General features: G+C 44.9%; 1 long non-coding RNA gene across 5 annotated transcripts; it reads right to left on the reverse strand.

The window, feature by feature from the left end:
* Nucleotides 1-7,709: 7,709 nt before the first annotated feature.
* Nucleotides 7,710-22,998, reverse strand: LOC116150712 (uncharacterized). Of its 5 annotated transcripts, none has more exons than XR_010379512.1 (7): nucleotides 22,655-22,998; nucleotides 21,580-21,774; nucleotides 21,308-21,352; nucleotides 20,966-21,092; nucleotides 17,004-17,105; nucleotides 14,310-14,519; nucleotides 7,710-10,090 (listed from the first exon to the last, which is right to left on the reverse strand). It is a non-coding gene; the product is annotated as an uncharacterized LOC116150712 (long non-coding RNA). The 5 variants fall into 5 exon arrangements; XR_010379511.1 differs by lacking the exon at nucleotides 22,655-22,998 and adding an exon at nucleotides 22,183-22,443; XR_010379514.1 differs by lacking the exon at nucleotides 22,655-22,998 and adding an exon at nucleotides 22,172-22,443.
* Nucleotides 22,999-23,707: the final 709 nt, after the last annotated feature.

Here is a 23,707-nt window from a genome sequence, read left to right on the forward strand (position 1 = left end):
TTACTGGGACCCAGAAGTCAATGTGATGGGCCATGTGGGTAAGTGGAGGTGAGTGAGGCAGGGACCCAGAGGGGAAGGGGGTGGGGATGAATAGCAGGATGTGGATAAATGGACTGAAATTGTGAGAGAGAGACTAGGGTGATGAAGGGTGAGTGTGGGAATAGGGGTAAGAGGGGCAGAGTGGGGGTGAATGGGGAAGAGTAGGGAGAAATGGAAGTGTCTGGTAGAGTGAATTACTGGCGAAGAAACACTTGAGCGTAAGTAAATCTGAGCAGTGCCGGGGAGAGTGGGAGTGAGTAGTTTAAGCAGACAGAGAGTGGATGTTGGAAATGTGGACAGAGTGAAGTAAGCTGGGAGTGAGATGAGGCACGGGGGGAGTGACAGTGGTGAATGGGGCAGAGTGAAGAGGCGTGTGACCATGCGGCAGAGCGTTAATAAGGGCAGAGGAAGACTGGGCAGGCGACGTGGGGCAGACCGTGAGAACTGGCGAGTGCCCTGCGCTCTTTCACAAGTGAGGGGTATCTGTGGAGCTGGGCTGTAGGGTCTCGGAGTCTTAGTGATGCAGGATCTCGTGTTGTTGCTGATGAGGAGTTGGTGAGGACCGAGTGAGTGGAGGTGGTCTCAAAGAGGAGCTGCCCCAGGCCCCCATGGTGACCACAGGTATATGGGATGGGAACAGCTTGTGACCAGGACACAGTGCTCAGTGAACATCCCCTCTGTTTTAACAACATGCAGGGAGGGCAAGGCCCCCTTGATCAACCTCCCTCAAATCATCTCCGTTGTGCCCTTAGACCAGCCCTCAGTCCTGCCCCCTCCCATTATTTATGCCAGTTATTAAATGTGTCTTATTGCTTTAATAAACCTCTAAAATGATATTCATTATAATTCCTCTTCAACTTGTTCCCTAGGATCCTCAAGACTACTCTGGGATCCCTAAGATCAGCCCTGTGAGCCTTGATTGGCCCTATAACCACCCAGGTCACTACTGGGCCCCTAATATTTAACCAGCTATTTCATATTGTTGTCTTATTTCTTTAGGAAAAATCTCCAAACTGAATTATGATCCCTCTCACTTCATCCTTTGGGACTTATTAATATGGAAAATTTGCTTGATACAATGATGGACCCCAATATCGTAAAAGGCAACCTATCCTCAGAGATCTCAGAATTTAAAGGCTTAGAGACCAAAATCAAATGCTCAGGTCATGTGGATTATTAAATCAATTTAAGATACAAACTATATTAAAAAAAAAAAACACCAAGAAAGAAAGGGAAAGAGATGGGGTAAGTTAACACACTTAGGATAGGATGCAAACAGGCAGAAGGACCACATTTCTTCAGTATTTTATGTAATGTTCATACACCATGTGCCTGTCTTCCTGTTCTGTCATCCTCATTGGTTAGGACTAGAGTTGAGGTTTGAACAAGGGACCCAATCAGACTCGTGCCCAGGGCCAAAGACATACTTCATTTGCCTCAACTGTAGCTCACCAATCAGCCTGCAGTCATGGCTTTGATGTTCAGTGGAACCATATGGAGTGGCACTAATTGGTGGCTGATTTCAGTAAAACGTAGCTGTCAGCTCAGGTGGTAATATACGTTATGACTTGGTGTTCACCTTCCTATCTTTTTGTAACTCTTGTTTGTTCCATCATATATTCCATTCATTGTCTTTAGTGTATCCTACTAGCTGCTCGGTTGCTAACTATAATTTAACACATTTTATGGATTCTGCCTGTGTCTCAAAAGCTACTTACTTACTCATCATCTGTACTTCACACATCTTGTGAGTTCTGCTCAGGTCTCAAGCTTCTAGCTTACTATCTATGTGTAACACTTCTTAGGAGCTTCCTCCATCCCATTTGTTTCCCTGTCCTTTAGAAGTGAAGCAACAAAGAAAATCAAGTTTTTTGAAAAGATTAATAGAAGTGAGAAAGCCTAGACTGATCAAGAGAACAAAGGGAAAACATAAATGTTCAAATCAGGAATGATATAGTGGATATCACTACAGATTTTAGAAACAAAGGAATTATGAAAAAACTAGGCCAGTAAAGTTGATAACTTAGTTGATGGAATTAATAAAGGAAAAATATAATGATCTCTATAGATGTAGAAAAAGGATCTCATAAAATTCAATACACTTTCATAATATGAATTCTTAGCAAACTGGGAATAGAAGAGGACTTCCTTGGTCTGATAAAAGGGTGTGTTTAAAAAAGCAGCAAAGACTTAGTGATGACATGGTAAAAATGTTCCTCCTGAGATTAGGAATCAGTGCTCTGCCCACTTCTGAATTATTCAACACTGTCCTGGAGGCCTTGGTCAGTGAAATAAAGCAAGACAAAGAAAAGCAGTAATGACTGGAAAGGAATAAATAAAACTCTCAGTGTCTGCAGATGACATGTATACACAGAAAATCCAAAATTTCTCTATAGATAAATTATTAGAATAAGTGAATTTAGCAGAGTTGCTAAATACAAGCTCAAATTACAGGAATTGGTTTTCTATGTGCTGACAACAATCAACTAGGAAACAAAGACATCACAGCTTCAATTTTGGGGATCAGAAACAACTGAGGGGGACATATAATGGAGGTCCTTGAAAGGAGGAGTTTACATCTGGGTGGGGTGGGGTCTGACTGTCAAACACAGGGAGCAAACACCATGAGACTTCTCACAAAGATGGGAGAAGCAGAAGAAACGAAAGTCACAAAGTTAAGGACAGATGTCTAAGTGTCTGGTTGCAGAAGGAAAGGAGGGAAGGGGAAAATGACCTAGAAAGGCTTGTTCCAGCTGAAGGAGGCAGGGATCAGAGCCTGAGGACACCGCAGGCAAGCAGGCAGGGTTCTTTCTCAAAGCTAAGCAAAGCATTGGGGGAGACACGTGGAGAGGTTTAATCTAAGGAGCTCACACGTGTCCTGTGACCGCCAAGAGCCCTACCTCATCTCTTTTAGGGAAGATCATGGTATGTCGACGGCACATCAAGGGAACCTCTTCCTCACCAGCTGGAATCTTCCATCCACCATCCCCCATCTTTCTAGTGCTCACTCACCTTTATGACTTCAGACTTTTCTCCCTGCTAACCAATGTTCTCTTCTTTCCCAAACACAAAGATTAGGTCTGGTTTGGTAACTTGATACCCTGGTAAGAGGGCATGATTCAGGATTTAAGGCACCTGCTTGGCCCTCATGCCATACACAAAAATAAACTCAAAATGCCTTAAAGATTTAAACCTAAGACAGGACACCATAAATGTCCTAGAAGAGAACACAGGCAAAAACATTCTCTTACATAAATCAAAGCAATGTTTTCCTAGGGCAGTCTACCAAGGCAATAGAAATAAAAGCAAAAATAAACAAATGGGACCTAATTAGACTCGAAAGCTTACACAGCAAAGGAAACCATAAACAAAACAAAAAGGCAACTTATGGGCTGGAAGAAAATGTTTGCAAATGATGCGACTGACAAGGGCTTAACTTCCAGAATATACAAACAGCTCATATAACAAAAAAACAAATAACCCAATCCAGAAATTGGCGGAAGACCTAAACGGACCTTTCTCCAATGAAGACAGACAGAAGGCACCTGCTTGGGGGCCTCTGAAGACTGAGGAAAGGGCAGCTTCAGTGACTACACAACAAAGCTGCTCAATTATATCCCAGCGAAGTCTGGCCATTTCCCTGGGAAGGTAAGAGAACAATTTCAGCACTTCAGAGGTAAGACGTTCCCATTTATCTTTTCCTCATCACCCAAAGGGATAATGGTTCACAGACTGGCCCCTGTACACAGAGGACGAGGAAAGATGGAAGAAAGGGGCAGACCACTCCAGATTGGTAGGTGGCAGTTTTAATAAACAAGGGAACTTACACATGAGGCTTGTCTCGGGCAGCTGCAAGACAGCAGATCTCCATACCTGCCAGCCAGAACCTTGAAAGTTTATATAGAGGACTTAATGGGGTCCAGCCACATATATCAACCAGATGGTCTCAGTAGCACACTACTATCTCAAGGCTGCGTCCTTGAAAATGGCTCCAGCTTTGGGATCAGTGAGAAGAACGTACATTCCAAGAACAGGGGAGGGGGTGAGGAGCCTCCAATTGCCCAGGTCCAGCTCCTGGGTCTAGTGGAGGTCACGTCCTCTCAATGACCTCCTCCAGCCCTCCACCCTTTGTGACTGACTCTTCCAATCTTATGTGTCCCCTTCTTCCATGATGTGCCCTGAATGGTCAGCAAGGGGTTTCACTAGCATGGAGGTGGCTCATCTAGTGGCTGTCTGGCTGCACTGGAGGCAGATGCCACAGCAACCATATAGGCACATGCAAGAGAAAACGGATTAAGATAATAATTCCCAAAATAAGTAACAATTTTTTCCAGCAAGTGCCTCATCATCCAAACAACTGATTTAATTCCCCTAGGCTAGGGGTCCAATCACTCAGGGCATTCATTCATTTGTGGCCCCATGAGATTTAATAAAGATGACACATCAGGAGACTCATCAGGTATGAACACACAACACTGTTTGGATAATGTTAATCATGTCCGAGGCCATCACATTTTGGAGGACAGCTTTCCTCATTAGAGACACTTCAGTGTTCAGTAAAGGCAGGTTTTGTGACTATCTTATAAGGCTTGCTGGGTGAGTTTAGTGAGGACTTCTATGTATGCTATAATGCCCTCAGACCAATGGAGGGAAGAAAGATGGCAGCCAAATCATCCTATGAGTGGAAAACAGAACGTGCCCATCTGGCTTTGAGGAGAAAGAGGCTGACAGCTTTAGGAACCTGACCTGGTTATGCATACATGTTGGCCAGAAAGGTGGCACTGTCAGGCATGAAAAGATGGACTCGGGGCAGGATATGCCAGAGCAGGGCTCCTTTTTTCCCTCCTCTTTCAATGGTGCCTGTTCCACTCCAGTTACAACACATTGCAACAGGTGCGGCTTACAGCAGGACAATGGGGTCCCAGCAGAGACTGAGCAGTTACCCCTTACCCAGGGGTGCAAAGGAACTCATCCATCCCGGTGGGACATCCCACTGCAAATTCCAGTAGACAACGCCTTTCCCAGGTGTGACGAGGCTTGATCTTCTCAGCAGTGCAGCACGTTGATCCACAGTTGGAGTCGGGGCAATGGCTGTCTCTCTTGACTTCCATACCTATACGGTGTTGGGTGTCTGCAAGCCACACCTGGTGGGTGTCCCCAGTATGACATATGGGGCAACTGGCCCCGCTGGCTGATCAGTCAAATCGATTAAAGCGTGGGACAGCACTTCAGTCCACCCAGCCAAAGTGGTTTTACCTGTTTGCAAGTCAATCTGCCGCTTTAATATGCCCGTCTTCCTTCCTATCAACCTTGCTGTTTGTGAGCTGTCAACGGGATAGAGCCTCCGTTCAGTATCATGATTTTTGCCCAATCTCGCACATCATGACCTTTGAAATGAGACCCCTGATCACTGTCTAATCAATGAGGGTATCTGTACGTGGTACTCAGCTCCTCTAATCCCCTAACGGTGGCAGCCTGGTTTATGCGGCAACAGGGGAAAGCTTGGCTTAGGCCAGATGAAGTGTCCACACAAACCAAGGCATTTTTAGAACTCTCGCTCAGAGGGAAGGGTCCGGTATTATCAATCTGCCAATCTCTCATCAGTTGGGAACGCCAGTGGACGGCCCCAGACTCCATGGGCAGCTGCCTTGGGCGCTGTGTAGAACACACAGGACATTCTGTTCCTGCACTAACCGAGCCATTGCATTTCAAGGGCAACCTAGCATCTTTGGCAATAAACCATCCCACCTGGGTGCTACAGTAGCTGCTCTTCCTCTGCACCCAATCTGTTGTGTCTACTAAAGGGTCAGTTACTAGGTCATGCACCTGAGCTGGGGCATCAGCATCCTGATGCCAGGGGGTGTCAGTGCCTCATGAACTGGGGTGTGCAAGACAGTGAGGACTGGCTCAGCCTCTTGCAGGCGAATCCAAATGTCTTTTCACATATCCTGACCCCACAAGGGCTTATTCATGATCATCCACCTCTCAGCTTTCCATTGGCCAAGCCACAGGGGTTAAGCCCTTTAGAACAGCCCAACTGTCGGTGCAAAGGGTTAATAGCCAGGGCTCATGAGTGATCACTGGACTGCTCTGAGTTCAGCCCACTGCCTGCTGTGGTTTGTTCCTGGTTCCAGGCATCTGTATACCCAGCATCAGTGGGGATTTCCCCCACTCCCACTCTATAAGCTGCAGGGATCACAGTAGGAATCAGGATGGGGCATCCGGAAGATCTACATACTCTACAGGGCCTAGTAGCACCTGCATTTCTAAAGAGAGTGGGCTGGCGGACAGGGTGCTCCTTTGCTGCAAACGGGCATGTCACTAAGTCAAAGTGAGGGGTCTGAGTCATGGCAGAGGTGGGTCAATGGAACATATTCTCAACCCACCCCTGGGCAGGAAGGGATGTTCTATCATGATGCTGTTGCTTTGTGAGAGGCTCTGCCTGGAGAAGCGCTGTGGTCACTGCTAGGAGCTGCTGCTCTCTGGGGTGTATCAGGTTTCTGTCCCCTTTCAGAGCTGGGAACGAAATCCTAAGGGTTCTCTCCCCTGTTTTCTCTGCCATAGTGCCCCACCCATAGCTTCCAGAGTACCAGACACATGAACTCAAATGGCAGCCCTGTTCGTGAGATGCCCAGAGCTGTCATCTCCTTCGTAAGTATTTCTGCCTTCTCAAAGGCAGCCTGCTGCTCTGATCCCCAGTCCCACATACGCCCTTTCTTTACCAAGTGGTATGGTAAAGGTAGGGAATAAAAGTCCTCCAAAACCTCATAGTCCCTACAGAGGCTTGCACTGCTCTCACCTTCTTAGGGGTTAGACAGACCTGCACCTTATCAATCAAAGCTTCTGGGACAATGCACATCTTACCTGCCCAAATGACTTCCCAAAACTTTGTGGCAGTGCTTGGGCCTTGAATTTTCTGTGGGTTCACTGCCCATCCTCTCCCTTGCAGATCTTAGAGCAAAGTCTGCAGACAGTCCTGCAGCAGAAGCAACTGTTCATATGTTAGCATTATTGCATCAACGTAATGGGCACGTTGTACTGATGTGGGGAAAGAGAACAGGGACAGGTCTCAAGCTACCATCCCATGACAAATTGTAAGGCTGTGAAGGTAGTCCTGGGGAAGCATTCGAAACGTCTATTGTTGCTCCTCCCATGTGATAGCAAATTGATCTTAGTTATCAGAAACCTGTACCTGTCAGTCTTTTCCATGAATCTACTTGAAGATGAAAGGACTTTTGCAGGAACATTTTTGCAAAAGCATCAGAGTGAAATAGTAACTGTTTCACTTCATAAATCACAAAACATTTAAAAGTGGCCATGGTTAAAGATCTGAGAGTTGATTATAATGGAATTGACAAGGAAATTTGGTTACTTCTGTGACATCCTTTTAAAAATAATAACTAGAATTATGACCGATAACATTATACCAGGACATTATCAGAATTTTAGGAATTTCATACAATTTCTGGAACATTTATATTAATAACATATTTATAGAAATATAACTTAAGAAAGTTTAATATCACTTCTTATTTGACAATGCTTCCCATATAATTTAACATAGTAAGTAAATCTAATTAAATACCTCTCTTTTACAAGGAGAGAGAACATATCTTTTGAGATGTTCCAGGGGCCCTCTGGAAAAATCCCAAAGTTGCTCTGAGGTTAAAAAGACTTTATTTAGAATTTGATTCTTGGGAAACTTACACAAAATATCGAAAGGCTTAAAAACAATTTAAGTAGAATTACAGATCACTGTGAAATGATACTTATTCATTTAACCAAAGTAACAACTAAAGACTTCAAAGGCAAATACAGAAAATTATGTAGTTGTTTAAAAAAAACTCAAAACACTTAGCTCTTTAAGAAGAGACGATTCAGTTTTCTTAAGTAATCACAGACCAGAAAAACACAACATAAAGCACAGGAAGTTATTTTGATAAAACCCAGAATCTTCGTTTTCTAGGCAGATTTCTTAAAAGGTGGGGAAAAACCATTCAGTCTTAACAAGAACAGACCAATAGTCCAAGACAAAGTTATCCTAGCAGATTAAAGAAAGTTAAGTTTTAGTTTTATATAAATACACAATTGATAGTAAAGCTTATTTTCCTTCAAGCTAATTAAATAGAGCTCGTTTATCGCCTCACCCCAGCTGGAATGGCCATCATTCAAAAGTCTACAAATGATAAATGTCAGAGAGGGTGTGGAGAAAAGGAATCCAAAAAAAAAAAAATGACAAATGAACTTATTTACAAAACAGATACAGACTCACAGACATAGAAAACAAACTTATGGTTACCAGGGTGGGAAGGGGGTGGGAAGGGATAAATTGGGAGTTCGAGATTTGCAAATACTAACTAATATATATAAAATAGATAAACAACAAGTTAATACTATATAGCACAGGGAACCATATTCAATATCTCATAGTAACTTACGGTGAAGAATATGAGAACGAATGAATGTATGTTCCTATGTGACTGAAGTATTGTGCTGTACACCAGAAATTGACACATTGTAAACTGACTGTACTTCAATAAAAAATATTAAAAAAATTAAATCACAATCAAGATAACATTTTATATGCTACAATTAAAATGACTGACCATAGCAAATGTTGTGAAGGATATAGAGCAACTGGAACTCTCATAAGTGATGGTGGGCACGTAAAATGGTGCAGCCACTTTGGAAAACAATTTGCCATTTTCTCAAAAAATTAAACATACACTTATCATACTATCAAGCAAGTCCACTCCTACCCATTTGCCCAAGAGAAATAAAACACATATCCACACAAAGACCTTTATGTGACAGTTCATAGCAGCATTACTCATAATAGCCAAAATTGGAAACATTCCAAATGTCCATCTACTGGTGAACGAGTAATATGGTATATTCATACAATGAAATATTACTTACTCAGCAACAAAAAGGAAAGAACTACTTATGTAACACCACAAATGAACCTCAAAAATACTTTTCTAGGTGAAAGAAGCCAGACTCAAGAGTATACATACAGTTGACCCTTGAACAATGTGGGGGTTAGGGGGTTAGGGGCATCTGAGCATAACTTATAGTTAGCCCTCTGTATCCACAGTTCCTCATTCCCCTTGGTTCTGCACATCGGATTCAATCAACTGTGGATCATGTAGTACTGTAGTATTTACTATTGAAAAAACTCTATATAAATGGACATGCACAGTTCAACCATGTTTTCTTCAAGGATCAACTCTTGTGTGTGTGTGTGTGTACGTGTATATGTATATGATGTAGTACGATTCCATTTACATGAAACTCATAGAAGAGGTAACTCCATAGCAACGGAAAGCAAACAGATCAGTGGGAGCCTGCGTCTGGGAACACCATGAAGACTACAAACGAGCATGCGGCAACTACTTGGGGTGATGGAAGTGTTCTACACTGATTCGTGATGATAGCTGCAGAAATTCATCAATCATCATTCAACTGTATGTACACATATAACAAGTGAATTGTATGGTATGTGAATTGTAACTTCAATAAAGCTTAACATTTTTCTTTGATTTTTCAAAGCGGTACTCTGGTCATACAAGTGAATGCTTTCATTCTAAAGAGATTCACACTGAAGTTTCATTCACACTGAAGGGTCACAATGTCTGCAACTTGACTCTCAAATAGTTAAAGAAAACAATCTAGAGATTGAGAGAGAAAAATAAGGCAACTGGGGCAAAAAGCCAAAAACTGGTGAGTGTGGATAAAGATTATATTGGATTTTTCTGTAGTATTCTTGTGATTTTTTTGTAGGTGTGAAGTAATTCTTTAGAAAGTTAAAGAAATTCATTGAAAATCATGTATCTGCGTGAATGCTTTAAAAATTTTTTTATTTTATTGAGTTAAAGTCAGTTTACAATGTTGTGTCAATTTCCGGTGCAGAGCACAATTTTTCAGTCATACATGAATGTACATATATGCATGAATGCTTTTTGTAACCTGCAATTTCTCTGTGAAATCAGAGAATTCAGGGCGTCATTCTGTGCTCAGTCTCTGCTTCGCCCCGTGTTACTGCTGGGACCTGAAGAGGGAGAGCAGGCAAAGGTAGATCTTAAAAAGCTGCTTTGATCAAACAGTGTACAAAACCTGCTACAATCCCCATATGGGGAACGGAACCTGGGTAGCGTAGGTGAAAAAAACAGCAAGCCTGTTTTGCTAGATCAGAGTCCACAGACTATATATGGTCTTTGAGGCAAACCCAGCCCGCCACTTGTTTTCCTATGGCCCGTGAGCTAAGAATGCTTTCCCATTTTTAAATGATTGGAAAAGATACCAAAAGAAGAGTTTTTGATATGTGACAATTTGGTGAAACTCAAACTTTAGTGCCCATAAATAAAGTCTGATTAGAATACAGCCAGGCCCATTTTTTTACAAACTGTCCCTGGCTGCTTTCCCACTACAACAGCAGAGTGGAGTAGCTGGGACAGAGACCATACGTGGCACATGAAGCCTAAAATAGTTACTACCTAGCCATTCAAAGAAAAAGCTTGCTGACTCCTATACCAGACCACATAAAACAGTTTCTTTAGGTCAGTAGTTCTCAGCTGGGGACAATTTTGTCCCTCAGGGGCCATTTGGAGATATGATGGCTAACATCCTATAATGCACAGGTCAGCCCCTGCAACAAAGAATGATCCAGTCCCAGGTGTCAATAGTGCTGGTGTTAGAAACCCTGGTCCAAAAGACTTAGGGCCGGCTACCTTGGTTCACCCTGAGTTAAGCTAAATATTTCACTTCTGCCCTTGACTCCACCTGTCTGTCCAGCCTCCACATGCCTACCCCACATGCTACCACAGCCTGCCTCCCTGCAAGACATGGTCCCAGTAGGCCCTGCATGCAGCCCTCCCAGTTCCCCATCAGCTTCCTGACCTCCCGTCCTTGGGGCCATGCTCTACAGTCCTCTGTGATCTCATCTAATTCCATACAGCACCGCCCTCCCATCTCTCCACTGGTCAGGTTGGTTCTGCCCACGCCCACCCACCCCTCCCCTAGCTACCTGGCTGGCCAGCCCCCCTGCTTCTCCATAATTCTCCAGGCCCAGCCCAGGAAGGTCTCAGTGGCAAGTCCATTCCCAAGGCTGCGCTGGGCAGAAGCTGCACTTCACACCATACTCACTGACCCCCTCCCAAGTTTTGTCCTGGGGGGCCTTGTGTGCTTGGGGCAGAGCCATCTGAGTCCGGGTAGGGTATCTGGGGATCTGTCCACTTCTGTCACTGCCCTCCATCCAGAACACCGAGGCAGAAAGTTCATTGTGGGTTGGGTCCTTGGGAGAGAGGGTGCTGCACAGTGGCCTTGCTGTTAGGTCTGGCTTTGGGACTAGAGTCACCCACATGAATCCCACCTCAGATGCTTGGGACATGTAGAGACTTGGACACCTTATCCCTAGGCCTCTCCATGACTCGATGTCCCAATTTGTGACAAGGTCAGAGCAATCACAACCACTGTGTGGGATGGTTTTGAGGATGATAGACACCAGAAGTGATTTTCCCTAGAATATGGTAGTAAGAAGGGAGTCCAGAACGAGGCTGTGACTATCCCGAGGGGCTGGGAGGGTATCTAGGGAGAGAATGGGGCATCCTGCTTGGGGGAGATGGAGTTAGGCATGTGATTACAGAAATAATAGTAATGCTAATGATAGCTTCCACTCATGCAGCCTTTTCTGTTCCAAACACTGTGCTTCCAGGGTCTTTCCACCAACAAGCTTGTTTAATCCTCCCCAATGCCCTGTGAGGTAAGTATCTCCATTTTACAGGTCAAATGTTTTAGTCACTGGAGACATCTCCCAGCTTTAAGAACCTGAGAAGTTAAAGGTCTGAGAACACACCAACCTGAAATATTCCAGTGCACAGCGAGGCCACCCTCACCCGGGCGACCAGACAGCTGTTGTCCAGCCTCAGGTGCCTGGGCAAGGTCCAGCTTCCGCCACCTGGGGTGACAGCCACAGCTAAATCTTCAGAAGTCACAGCCCATAACCTCATGTCCCTGTCCACTCCAAAGTGACCGCCACTGGGTGATGTGGAATACACAGGTGGGGACTCCTCATGCCTTTCCTTTCACAGTCATAGTGCTTTGTGGCGAGTTATGTAGGATTCCTACCCTCAACCGAGTCTGTGTTACACCTTGGGGAGAAAGAAAAATCCAAGAGGGCGTGATGCTTCCTGATATGAAGCACTGAGAAGGACACAAGCATCACTTCCGTGACACTTCTGCCAGAGGTGCAGAATCTGGATCCACTCATGAGAGAACACCAGACACACCTCAACTGAGGGATGTTCTAAAAGCCCGTAACCTTCAAAAGCATCAAGGTCATGAAAATCAAGTGTGTTAAGTCAGCTCAGGCTACCATGACAAAGCACCACAGATTGGGCGGTGAAACAACAGAAATTAATTTCCCTCACAGGTCCCAAGGCCAGAAGCCTGAGATCAAGATGTCAGCAGGGTTGGTTTCATGCTGAAGCCTCTCTCTCTGGCTTGTAGACGGCCACCTTCTCCCTGGGCCTCCAAGGGGTCTTTCCTCTATGTGTGCACATGTCTGTGTCCAAATTTCATCTTCTCATAAGGATACCAGTTGTACTGAATTAGGGCCTGCCCATTTGACCTCATTTAATCTTAAAAATATTTTTTTTACAGAGCTTCTCACTTTATTTTAAAAAATTATAAATTTCCTTTTCTTTTCCTTTTTTTTTTAATTGATGTATAATATAGTCAGGTACAATGTGTCAGTTTCTGGTGTACAGCATCATGTCCCAGTCATGCATATACGTACATATTGACCTCATTTAATCTTAATTATCTCTTAAAGGCATCATCTCCAAATAAGGTAGGTCACTTCTGAGGTACTGGGGGTTAGGACTTCAATGTGTGAATTTTGAAGGGATGCAATTCAGCCCATAACATCAAGGAAAGATTTGAAGAACCGTTCCAGATTAAAGGGATCCAAAGAGACATGACAACTAATTCAATGTGTGATCCTAGATTGGATGTGGGACCAGAATTGATGAAAACAAATGAGGTTATACTGTGGTATCAATGTCAAATTTCCTGATTTTAACAACTATTGCACTGTATTGGACTGAATGTTTGTGTCCTTCACCAATTTCATATGTTGAAGCTCCAGCCCCTCAGTATGGCTGTATTTAGAGATGGGGCCTCTGAGGAAGTAATTAAGGTTAAGCAAGGTCATAAGGGTGGGGCCCTGATCTGAGAGGATTAGTGTCCTTATAAGAAGAGACATGGGAGAGCACTTTTGCACTCTTGTTCTCTATGGGCATCCACCCGGAAAAGGGCATGTGGGGACACAATGAGAAGGCAGCCAACTGCAAGCCAGGATCATCTTAGCTGGCCCTCCATCATGCAAGCACAGCTCACACTGTCACATCTCATCCTTGTCCATGTCACTCCTCCCTCCCGGAATTTCTCCTGGTCTCTGAAGTTAGCCTACCAAGTCCTTCCCATTCTTTAAGAACCTGCTCAAAATAACATGGCCTGAACTCCACGACACTAGGCTCATCCCTGTCTGTCCTGTGCTGGTCATATCCTGCTTGAAATCATTGGTATTTTTTTTACCCTGTCTCCCCTGAGAGACCTGAGGACTGAGACCATGATGGATCTCCTTCTCAGAGACCTGGCCAATGGCTTGCCTATGATTCTTTTTAAAAAGATTTTTCCTTCCGGTTTTTTTGAGATATAATTGACCTACAGCACTATATACTTTTTTGGAGGTGGGCAATTAGGTTGTATGTATGTGTGTATTTGATGAAGGTACTGGGGATTGAGCCCAGGACCTCATGCTTGCTAGGCACATGCTCTACCACTGAGCTCTACCCTGCCCCTGCTGCCTATGATTCTTAAACAACTTGGAACAAGAACATCCAATGTCTACCACTCAATCACTAGGTGCAGACGCAGTGCCGTGGAAGTTACATACCTCCTGTCATTGAATACTCACAGCTCCCCTGTGAGGTTGGCAGGTGAAATCAGGAATGGCCACTGGGTCTGGGAAAGAGCTACAGAGCAGGATGGGGGAAGGAGCAAGGTCGGACCCAGGGGACCTACCTCCTTGATCTTAACCACCATCCTACCCACCATAGACTGATAACCTCTGCTGCAGTGACTCTGCCCAGAGCACAGGAAGGATCTGAACTGTGGGCAGAGGCTCTTCTGGGTCCCACTGGCCATGTTAACCACATTGGCACTAAGAATGGCGGGCTCTTTTAAGCTGAAGCTTCAGTGACTCTCACTTGGTGGAGCAGCCTTATGTAGGTAGGAATTTCCATTTGCCAACTGAGAACCAGACTGGCCCTGATGAATGGGAGCAGAACCGGGCAGGGATGCTGTCACTCTTGGCCTTGGCCCACATCAGGATGTCAGAGGCACGTCAGGGAGAACAGGCATCGGAAGAGTCCAACCCAGTGACAGGGGCCTCGGAGCTCACTGTTTGGGACACAGGTCTAGACAAAGTGGGAGACAGAACAGGTGCCATACAGATGAAGCGTTACTAGTTGTGTACTTTGAACAGTTCTAATGTATAGGTAAAAAAATCTTGCCCTTTCCACATGTCTCTGTATGACTGGGGTAGACGTTGTTGGGTCCCTTTATGCACCAGTGCACTGCCCCCCGCCACCTATGGTCAGAGTTAGCTGCTAAGGGTTCACACTGTCCTTCCTCCAGAGAATTGCCTTGGTCAACAGGAGTCACTTTGCATCAAATGTCCTCCCCTCACATCCCTCATTCCCAGGGGTGGGGGGAATCCAGAGTCAATTACTAACAGTGGGTACCCAAGGCCCAGCCCAACTGCCTGAAGTCAGATCAACTCTATGGCGTCTTCCATGCTCCCAAGCTCCCTGTGAGATCAGGCCAAGGCCACACTTCTACTGAAACCACATACTTGCTAGGCTTCTTCCTGTTTCCCTCACCCCTCCACACATTCCCTAAGAGCTCTCCCTCACCAAATCACCTGAACCCGAACTTCTATCTCAGGCCCTGCTGCTGGTGAACCAGCCAAAAGCAGTAAGCAAGCAACCATGGTATGCCTTTCACCTCTTCAAGGGTGTGTGTGTGTGTGTGTGTAGGTGTATGTATGCATATGTGTGAATAAAACAGGGCTCATGTTCATAGGTTTCTCGAAAGCTTGACTTCATGCCTACTTCCCTGCCACCTGTTCCCTCTGCTCCAGCCACGCAGCCCTGGAATCAGCAGATAAACTCTCACCCCAGGGCCTTTGCACCTGCTGTTTCCCCGCCTTGAAATGATTTCCCTCCAGGTATCTGCATGGCTCATTGCCTCACCTCCCTCAAGCGTTTGCTCAAACATCTCTTTCTGGTGAGACCTCACTATTTACAATGACACCCCCTCACATATCTACTCTCTTCTTCCCTGTGATATAGTTCTCCATAGTGATAACCACCATCTAATATACTATATATTCCTTTATGTTGTTTACTGTGTGTCTCTTTCTACTCCCTCCTGCCCCCAGTAGAAAATAAAGTCTGTGAGAGTGGGGGGTTTTGTCTGCTTTGTTTATGGCTGTCTCCCAGCACCTAGAATGCTCTCTGGCACATAACAAGCACTCAAGAAATAATTTTTGACTACACCAAGTTTCCTCTCACAAACCAAGGCCATCTCTCTCTGTATATCCGGTACTGATGGCATGCCCTTGCTTTTGGCCTCTGTTAAGCCTATGCTACACTAGAAACATTTGGGGTATAAAAATTGTAAGTAAAATAAGTAACTTCTCCATACATTCGACCCAAGTAACCACTGCCCTTTAGAGCAAACAGAAGAAAATGCGAAATATCTACTTGTAAAGAGGAGTTGATTTATTTTTGTTGTCTGTGAAGGAATTTGCCTCTTTTAATAAATCACACCCCAGGGCCTTCAGGGTGTCCTGAAATTGGGAAGAATTCCCTGGTGAGGTGGGGCAGTTGAACAAGTGGTCCTGACTCAGTCTCCTGAAAGTTACCTTCCCTCTGTGGCGCTCTCTATGCCACAACCGTGATGTTGAAAGCAGTTTTTGGAATGAAGGATGGACGAATCCAGTTCACTTTGTGATTGCCCCCATTCCCGCGGGCATGCACATCTCACAGGCAAACAGAACTCATAGGGCGGCCACTCCCAGGCCTGGCAGGAACTCTGAAAACTCTTTGGTTCACAGAGCAGAGTGGCCGGTGATGGGGCACACTGAGTTCACTGAGAACATTGTCATCCTGGACAATGAGGATATTTATAAAGTGTGAGTGTGTTCCTGTGAGCAGAGGGAAAGATGTAGAAGAGAGACACCAACTGCCCCAGGAGCCAGCTCCTGAGAGGCAGCAGGGAGGACAGAAACGACAGGACTGTGGCTCTTTTTCTCCAGGCACCTTGGTGCTAGTCCACCTCTGTTGACTGTGTTCATATCTCCTCTCTGCAGATGACCTTGAACCACTCTCCAGCTTGAAAGACTCAAGGGAATGTGAAATGCAGCATCACTGGAGCCTGAGCTCATTATCTTTGGTGCTATCACCTTCTCAAGCCCTGCCTGCCCACACTCTGCTTAGCCTTGAACTGCCCCTTCCCTTTCCCCACCTCGCCTGTCAATCAGTGGCCGGGCCCATTCACTCTGCCAGCACTCCTGCCCTCCACTCCATCCTCACACCTACAACTTCTGCTTCCATGCCCCTGTCTGCCCTCCACATGATGCAGCTCCAGACTCCCTCCCGGTCCTCCCACCTCCCATGAACCACTCCAGGTGTCTGAGGCGAAGCTTTGGTCCCATCCCTCAACTAGAGACCTTTAATGGCTCCACTAGATCTGCTGCACACAACCCAACCCAAACTCAGCCTAGTCACCAAAAGACTGTCCTATTCATCCTCATCTCCCAAGAAGTCCCTCAGAGCACCCCACACGTAGTTGGTGCTGCAGTGACCTTTGTGACGTTGGTCTGGATTAACACTCACCTACAACAGTAATCGGAAGGCGAAGGAGCCATCGTCTGCTGAGCACCCACTACGTTCCAGACAATGAACTTGGTGCCTATGAGTTCTATTTCCTTTTGACACCTGTTTCAACATGTTTGCAGATGGAAAAGGGGAATGCAGAGAAAATTGTTATAGTAAAAGCTCCTGTGATGCAAGGCCATCAACTAACATTTCTCCCTATCTACGTGATCACAAGAAGCTCTGTTCAGATTCCAGTAGGTATTCTGTGAGAACTCTGCCATGTGTAGATGTATTTTGATGCATTTGTGGAAGGAGGTGAGCTCCATGTCCTTCTATTCTACCACCTTGATTGCCTCCCCCATAAGCACTGGTCAAAACGAAGATCATCAGGTGGTGACAGATTCCAAAGTGCACTTTGTTTTGAAGAACGATGAACTTGATCTCTACGGTCATCTATAATTCTCTAATTCTAAGGCATGACTGCATATGCCGGATAGATCCAATGTGAGATGTATTTTATGATTTTCTACGCCACAACAATATCCAATCATTCTATTAACTAGAATATTCCATTGACCACAAAATCCCACTCCCTGATGCTCTTGAATACCAGCCACACATTGTGGATCTTCACTGTGACACTGGGGCATTCAGCTAAATATGGTTGCCGAAAGGAATGCACCAAGGAAAACAGACCCACCAGACTAAACACCCCAGATATATAGTTGGGACCCCCCGGAGGACTCCATCCTGGGCCTGGAGCCAACCCAGAAGCTGACTGAGCCTCACAAATATTGCAATCCACCTTTGAACAACTCAGCTCCTGCTGGGTTGAAGTGATCTGCCCCTACTTTGGTTGCCTGCCAGAGAATAGAGTGAATCCTTTATGGAGGAAGACATTGACTTCCAAAGCCTCCAAAATGTCTTCTATATAATTTCCAGCATTCAACTACAAATTTCCGTGCATATCAAGAAACTTAGCCAAGGGAAAAAACACATTAGGTACCAACCCTCAATGGACTGTGACTTTGGACTTCCTAGGCACTGACTCTAAAATACCAAGAAATTAATACATGCAAGTTAAGATATGGTAAAACGAAGACTGTCACCAGACAATGGGAATTGATGGAAAAAAGAATCCCACAGAAAGTATGTAGCTAACAATGACTGTACGTGAAAATAAGAAATCAATAGAGGGTTGTAGTAGCAGACTGAAACAGGTGAAGCAGGGATTAGTGAGCCAGAATACAACAGAAAATATCATGACTGCATTGCAGAGAGCTAAAAGAATGGAAAACAAAGAAGAGAAAGAAACTCAAGGCACATGGGGAAAAAGTCTAAAAGATGGAGTCACAGAAAGGGAGGAGTTTGCAAGTGTTGGTGAGGGTTTAGAGCAGCCAGAACTCTTCTGCTCTGCTAGAGGGGATATAAAGTGGTACAGCCACTTTGGAAAATAGTTGCTTCAAAAGCTAACACTACACCTACCATATGGTTGGTCCAGGCATTCAACTTCCATGTATATACCAGAGAGAAATGCATACATGTGTGCACTAAATAACATGTACTAGAATGTCCAGAAGAGCTTATTGATAACAGCCAAAAACTGTTTTTAAAAAATGTTGAGCACAAAGGATCTGTGCTACATTTACAGAACAGAATACCAGAAAGTCATGACAAAGAGTGAACTACAAGTAGCTGCAACAATGTGGGTGAATCTCATAAAGATAATGATGGCTGGAAGGTGGATTTAAAGGAACACATACCATATGATCCCATTTAGATAAAGTTCAGACACAGATAAAACTAATCTAGGTTGAGAGAAGTCAGGATGCTGATTACTTCGGGGATGGGGGCGGGGAGGTAGTTACTGGGAGGAGCTGGTAAGAAAGGGAGCTGGCCGGACACTCACAGCTGGGACTTGGTGTTCCCCTGCTGAACGGGAACAATTTCACAGAAGAGAAACATCAAACAACATCACTGTGTGTCTGTGATGGATCAAGACAAAATCCGTAATCATGTATGACTACCAATGAAAACATGAACATTGTCCAAACCACAAAAATCATCAAATAACCCCCCTTTCCTAGCTAACATGACTGTTGATTCTTTACAAATTATAGTTTTAGTCTCTCTTCTTCCTCCCACCATAGAGATTCCACATACCCTTGGTTCCTGACAGCATCCATTCGAGAGCAAAGACCTGTTCCTTTCATGCTCCCCCAAATCACCCCAAAGAGGATGCACATCTTGTAAGTCTTTTTTCTAACACCCCCTCATACGGAGACACCACATGGTGTGCGTTCCCCCTCACTGCCATGAGTAATAAATTCAACTTGTTCAACCACAGATGTGTCCCTGGTGGTCTTTGGCGGGAGGGCTTTGGCACCGGTAATCTTCTATTCCTTGAAATGAACGGTGGTTACATGTATGTTTCACTTTGTGAAATTTATCATGCTTGTGATTGGTGCTCAACATACATACATATGTATATGCTGCAGAAACAACAGTACAACAGATGCTCATAGCAAGTTACCCACTGTATTAAATAAAAGCTTCCCAATTAAAAAGAAATAATACAGCAAATACCGTACCATTAAGTATGCACATAATAAACCTTTTTTGAATTCCTGTTATGTTCCTGGGGTTTTTCTGGGTGTTTGGGGGCACAGAAATGCAGAACACATATTTCCAGTTCTTAAGGGGCTTAAAGCCGGGTAGCATACACATCTAAATGCTGCAAAGCTGTGGAAGGGTGGTCAGTTTTGAAAGGTGCATTGTATGCCTTGGGCTGACCTGAAAAGGCATTTGCAGGTGGACACATCAGGAGGGACAGGGCCCAGGAGCCAGATAAATGTGGCAGGTAACTGCAAACACCAGGGAAAGGGAGGTGACAAGGGTGGAGGGTGTGAGTAAGCTAACGGGTCACAGACTGGGGCCAAGGCAGAACGGGGAGCAAGGACGAGTCTGTCTGCCCCCATGTTTGTCAGAGCTGTTGGCATTTTGGGTGGGACTGTTCGGTGTCGGGCACATCTATCTCACACCTTGTAGGATGTTTCATCTCCCTGCCTACCCCTGATCAATTTCAGTCCTGCCCAGTCTTGTGACAGCTGACAATGTCTGTTCACACTGCAAAGCAGTACAGGTACACACGAAGAGCTGCAAAAGGGAATGTGTAACTTCTTGATCTCAGGGATGGTTACCAGGCTATGCTCACTTTCTAAAATTCATTGAGCCGTACCCTTAAAATGTACACTTACCTGGATAAATGTTACATTTTGATTTAAAAGTTTATAGAAAAAACTGGTGGGATGCAGCTTGAAGGAATATATATGGAGGGAAATTTATTATCTTAAGTATATTGGGAACAAACACTAAAAACTTCTTAGCTAAGCATCCTCCTCAAGAAGCTATGTAAAGAAACAACAAGGACGTACTGTCGAGCACAGGGAACTATATTCAATAGCTTGTAATAACCTATAATGGAAAAGAATCTGAAAAAGTATATATGTATAACTAAATCACTATACTGTACACCAGAAACTAACACAGCACTGTAAATCGACTATACTTCAATTAAAAAAGCTATCAACACACTGTAATTGATTGTACTTCAATAAAAAAGATGTTTAAAAAAAGATATATAAAGAACAACAAAATGATTTCAAATAATAGGAAAGAGATGAATAAGAGTAAAACATATTTTCCAAAAATATATATTTGACACATGAAACCAAAACACCAGTAAAAGAGAAAAGGTCTAGAGACCACTCAAATCTGATAAAGGTAAAACTAAAACAAACAGAATCAGGAATGAGAAAGGGAACATAATATAACCAGAAGAGATTTTTAAAGGATGAGAACAGAATGTGAATCTTCAAATTTAAATGTGGTGGCCTGATCACAAGCATTTAAGTCAGGTTTTCCCTAAGACACAAAAATAACAATCATAAACAAATGTTCTTTTTGATGTATAAACTCACCGTGTGGACAAAGGGAACAGGAGATGAGATGCGTGAGAGCACAAATTTCTGGAAAGCAGCCAAAGGAGTGGGCAGAGAATCAGCTGAGGAGACCAGTGGAGATTCAGCCCTTGTCCCAGCAGAATCCCTCAGGGGCACATAAGATAATAATTAGTATAAATATTAAGTATTCCCAGGTCTGGATTATGGGGCCCCAGTGTGGATCTGAGGTGCCTCAGGATGATCTGTGCTTTCAATAGAAATCTGAGGTCAAAAGATTGGTTTAGATGCCTAGAGAACATTATTAATAGTGTTTTAGAGGTTTTAGCTAAAGGAGTAAGTCAAGAAAATAAAGTAACTTACATAAGTTTGCGGGGAGTCTGGTGCTGCTCTGTGCCTCCCAGACAACTGAATGGGAATAAATCACTATTAATATTGTCACAGAAGGTTTAGGTATGGGAAATATGAAAATGTAATAATTGACAGAATGTTTGGGGGAGTACTCAATGCCCCCATTTTCTGGGTCCAGGAGAGGTCAGAAAATGAAATAACCCATATAAATGTTGGGAATCCACACACTGCTATGTGGTGGGTCTGGGTCAGGGCTGGGAGGGGCCTCTGTACTCTGGTCTTACCTATTATGGCAGTACCATCACATGTGGCTGACTCTGTAATTCAGGTGGGTCTTTTTCTTATGCCGTCCCCAAGCCAGGCCACCCTTTTCACAGCTGCAGCAGGAACTTCCGCAGCATCAAGATGAGTTCATCGCTGGAGGAACACTCCCACCATCCCAGGGGTACTTAGGAGGCAGACGACACACAAGCAAGAGGCTGTGGACACGGGAGAGGGCAGAGATCAGCAGAAAGGCCCAGCACCTGAAAGTGTTTTATGCCCCGCCCTGCTTGTAAAGATAAAATAAGAATGATGGTAATATTCACCTGGCGCCTTATTAGGAAGAGAAAATGAGCTGAAGAAAGTAAAGCACAGTGCCGGCACATAAGGGCGAGATGCTAGCGGCTATTATTTGTTAGCACATGTCTATCTCTCCCTCACCAGGATGCCCTTTTCTCACCCCAGAAAACCCATCACTCCCCTTTAGTATGCTCACAGCTGAGCTCGGAACACTCTGCACCAGTCACCAGGTAGCTACCAACTTCACCACCATGTCGTAAACTAAGAAACTGAGGCACGGAGCGATAAGGAAAAGGTGCCCAAGTTTACACGGACCACAAACGTACGGTGTGTACAAAGCCTGAACGCCTCCGCCGCCGCCAGCAAGCACCTGAGCACAGCCCTCGCACCGAAAGACTAGCCCACAAGGAAACCAAAACTCTGGCTGTGCTCTGGACCCGCCCTTCCCAACTATAGTGGGCCGGAAAGAGCCGTGGTGGGCGGGGCGTGGGGGGCCCTCTACGAGCGCCCCGCCCACAAGGACCGCCCCACAGTCCCGCCCTCCACGTAGACTGCCCCTCACGCCCCGCCCAACACGTAGAGCACCCAAACACACCCCGCCCACCACGTAAACCGCCCCCTCATGCCCGCCCATCACGTAAACCGCACCGCCCGCGCCACCCGCGCGTAACTCACTCAGCTTTTGCGTGAGCAAATATACCCGGTTCCTTTTAGTCCGACCCGAGCAGGAAACCTAAGTTTAGCCTTCTTAGTCCCAAGAATGGACTCGCCCCTGAGACTCCCGCCGCTCCAGCATACCTGAGCACCGCTCTCCAGGGATGGAGCGAGCCTGAGTGGAACCGGACTGAACAATGGGGAGATGGGAAGGGCAGTGTTTTACAGAATTAGACGGGATTGTGGAGAACTCTAGCAGGCGAGTAGGGATAGGAGAAAAGAAACGGACCAATGGGGACTGTGAGGGCTGTGTACGGAGCCTATGGGGAGCCTGCCTTGCAGGGGGCGGGCTCAGTGGATTGCGAATGAGGGTGGAGAGGCGGGAGACGCAGGTGAAATCCGAGGCAGGAGTGAAGCGTAGAGTGTGTGTAGGATGTGGATGCAGCCCTAAGTATGTAATGGCAAGGGCAGCTCAGCAGTTGGAAATCTCCAGCAATAGATGGGAATAGCAAAGTGGATCTGGGGTCATCATTGATAAGAAAATAGTAGTAACTGAAAAAGTGTGTCTTTATGGCATTTTACAGCTGCTGTATGACTTTGGGAGAAACAGTATTTCCTGTTGACTTGCAAACGTCTTTAGCTATGCCTGTCACGCAGCCTAATTAACTGCAGGGCTACATTTTTCTTTCTCACTCTGAGCTGATTTTCACTCTTTCTATTCCAGAGAGGTTTTTATTCTTTCACTCCCCCATTGGCTAAGGGCAGGTGAGGTCAACTATAGAACATTATTCTGGGAAATTCACATCTCCTCCATTGTCTGGGTTCCATTAATCTAAAGATGGTTTGGAGAACATAGTCTGTAGTTGGACAAATGTCCATTCTTCACATTCCTTCAATAGCACCTTAGTGATGCATCATCAGAAAGGACAGTGGCTGCACAGTAGCCTTTAGCACTCTGGAAGTCCCACATTTGAACACTATAATATGAATACTAGGAGAATGATTATATTATTGTGTAGTACACTCCTAAATCAGGAGTCAAGTTTACCCAAGTTAAAAGAAAAGAGCAGATCCCAAGACAGGACACCATAAAATTCCTAGAAGAGAACATAGACAAGACATTTTCTGAAAAAATGGTAGCAATATTTTCTTAGATCAGTTTCTCAATGCAAAGGAAATAAAAGCGAAAATAAACAA

This window comes from Camelus dromedarius, chromosome X (genome assembly GCF_036321535.1).
Source record: "Camelus dromedarius isolate mCamDro1 chromosome X, mCamDro1.pat, whole genome shotgun sequence".
Lineage (NCBI taxonomy): Eukaryota > Metazoa > Chordata > Mammalia > Artiodactyla > Camelidae > Camelus > Camelus dromedarius.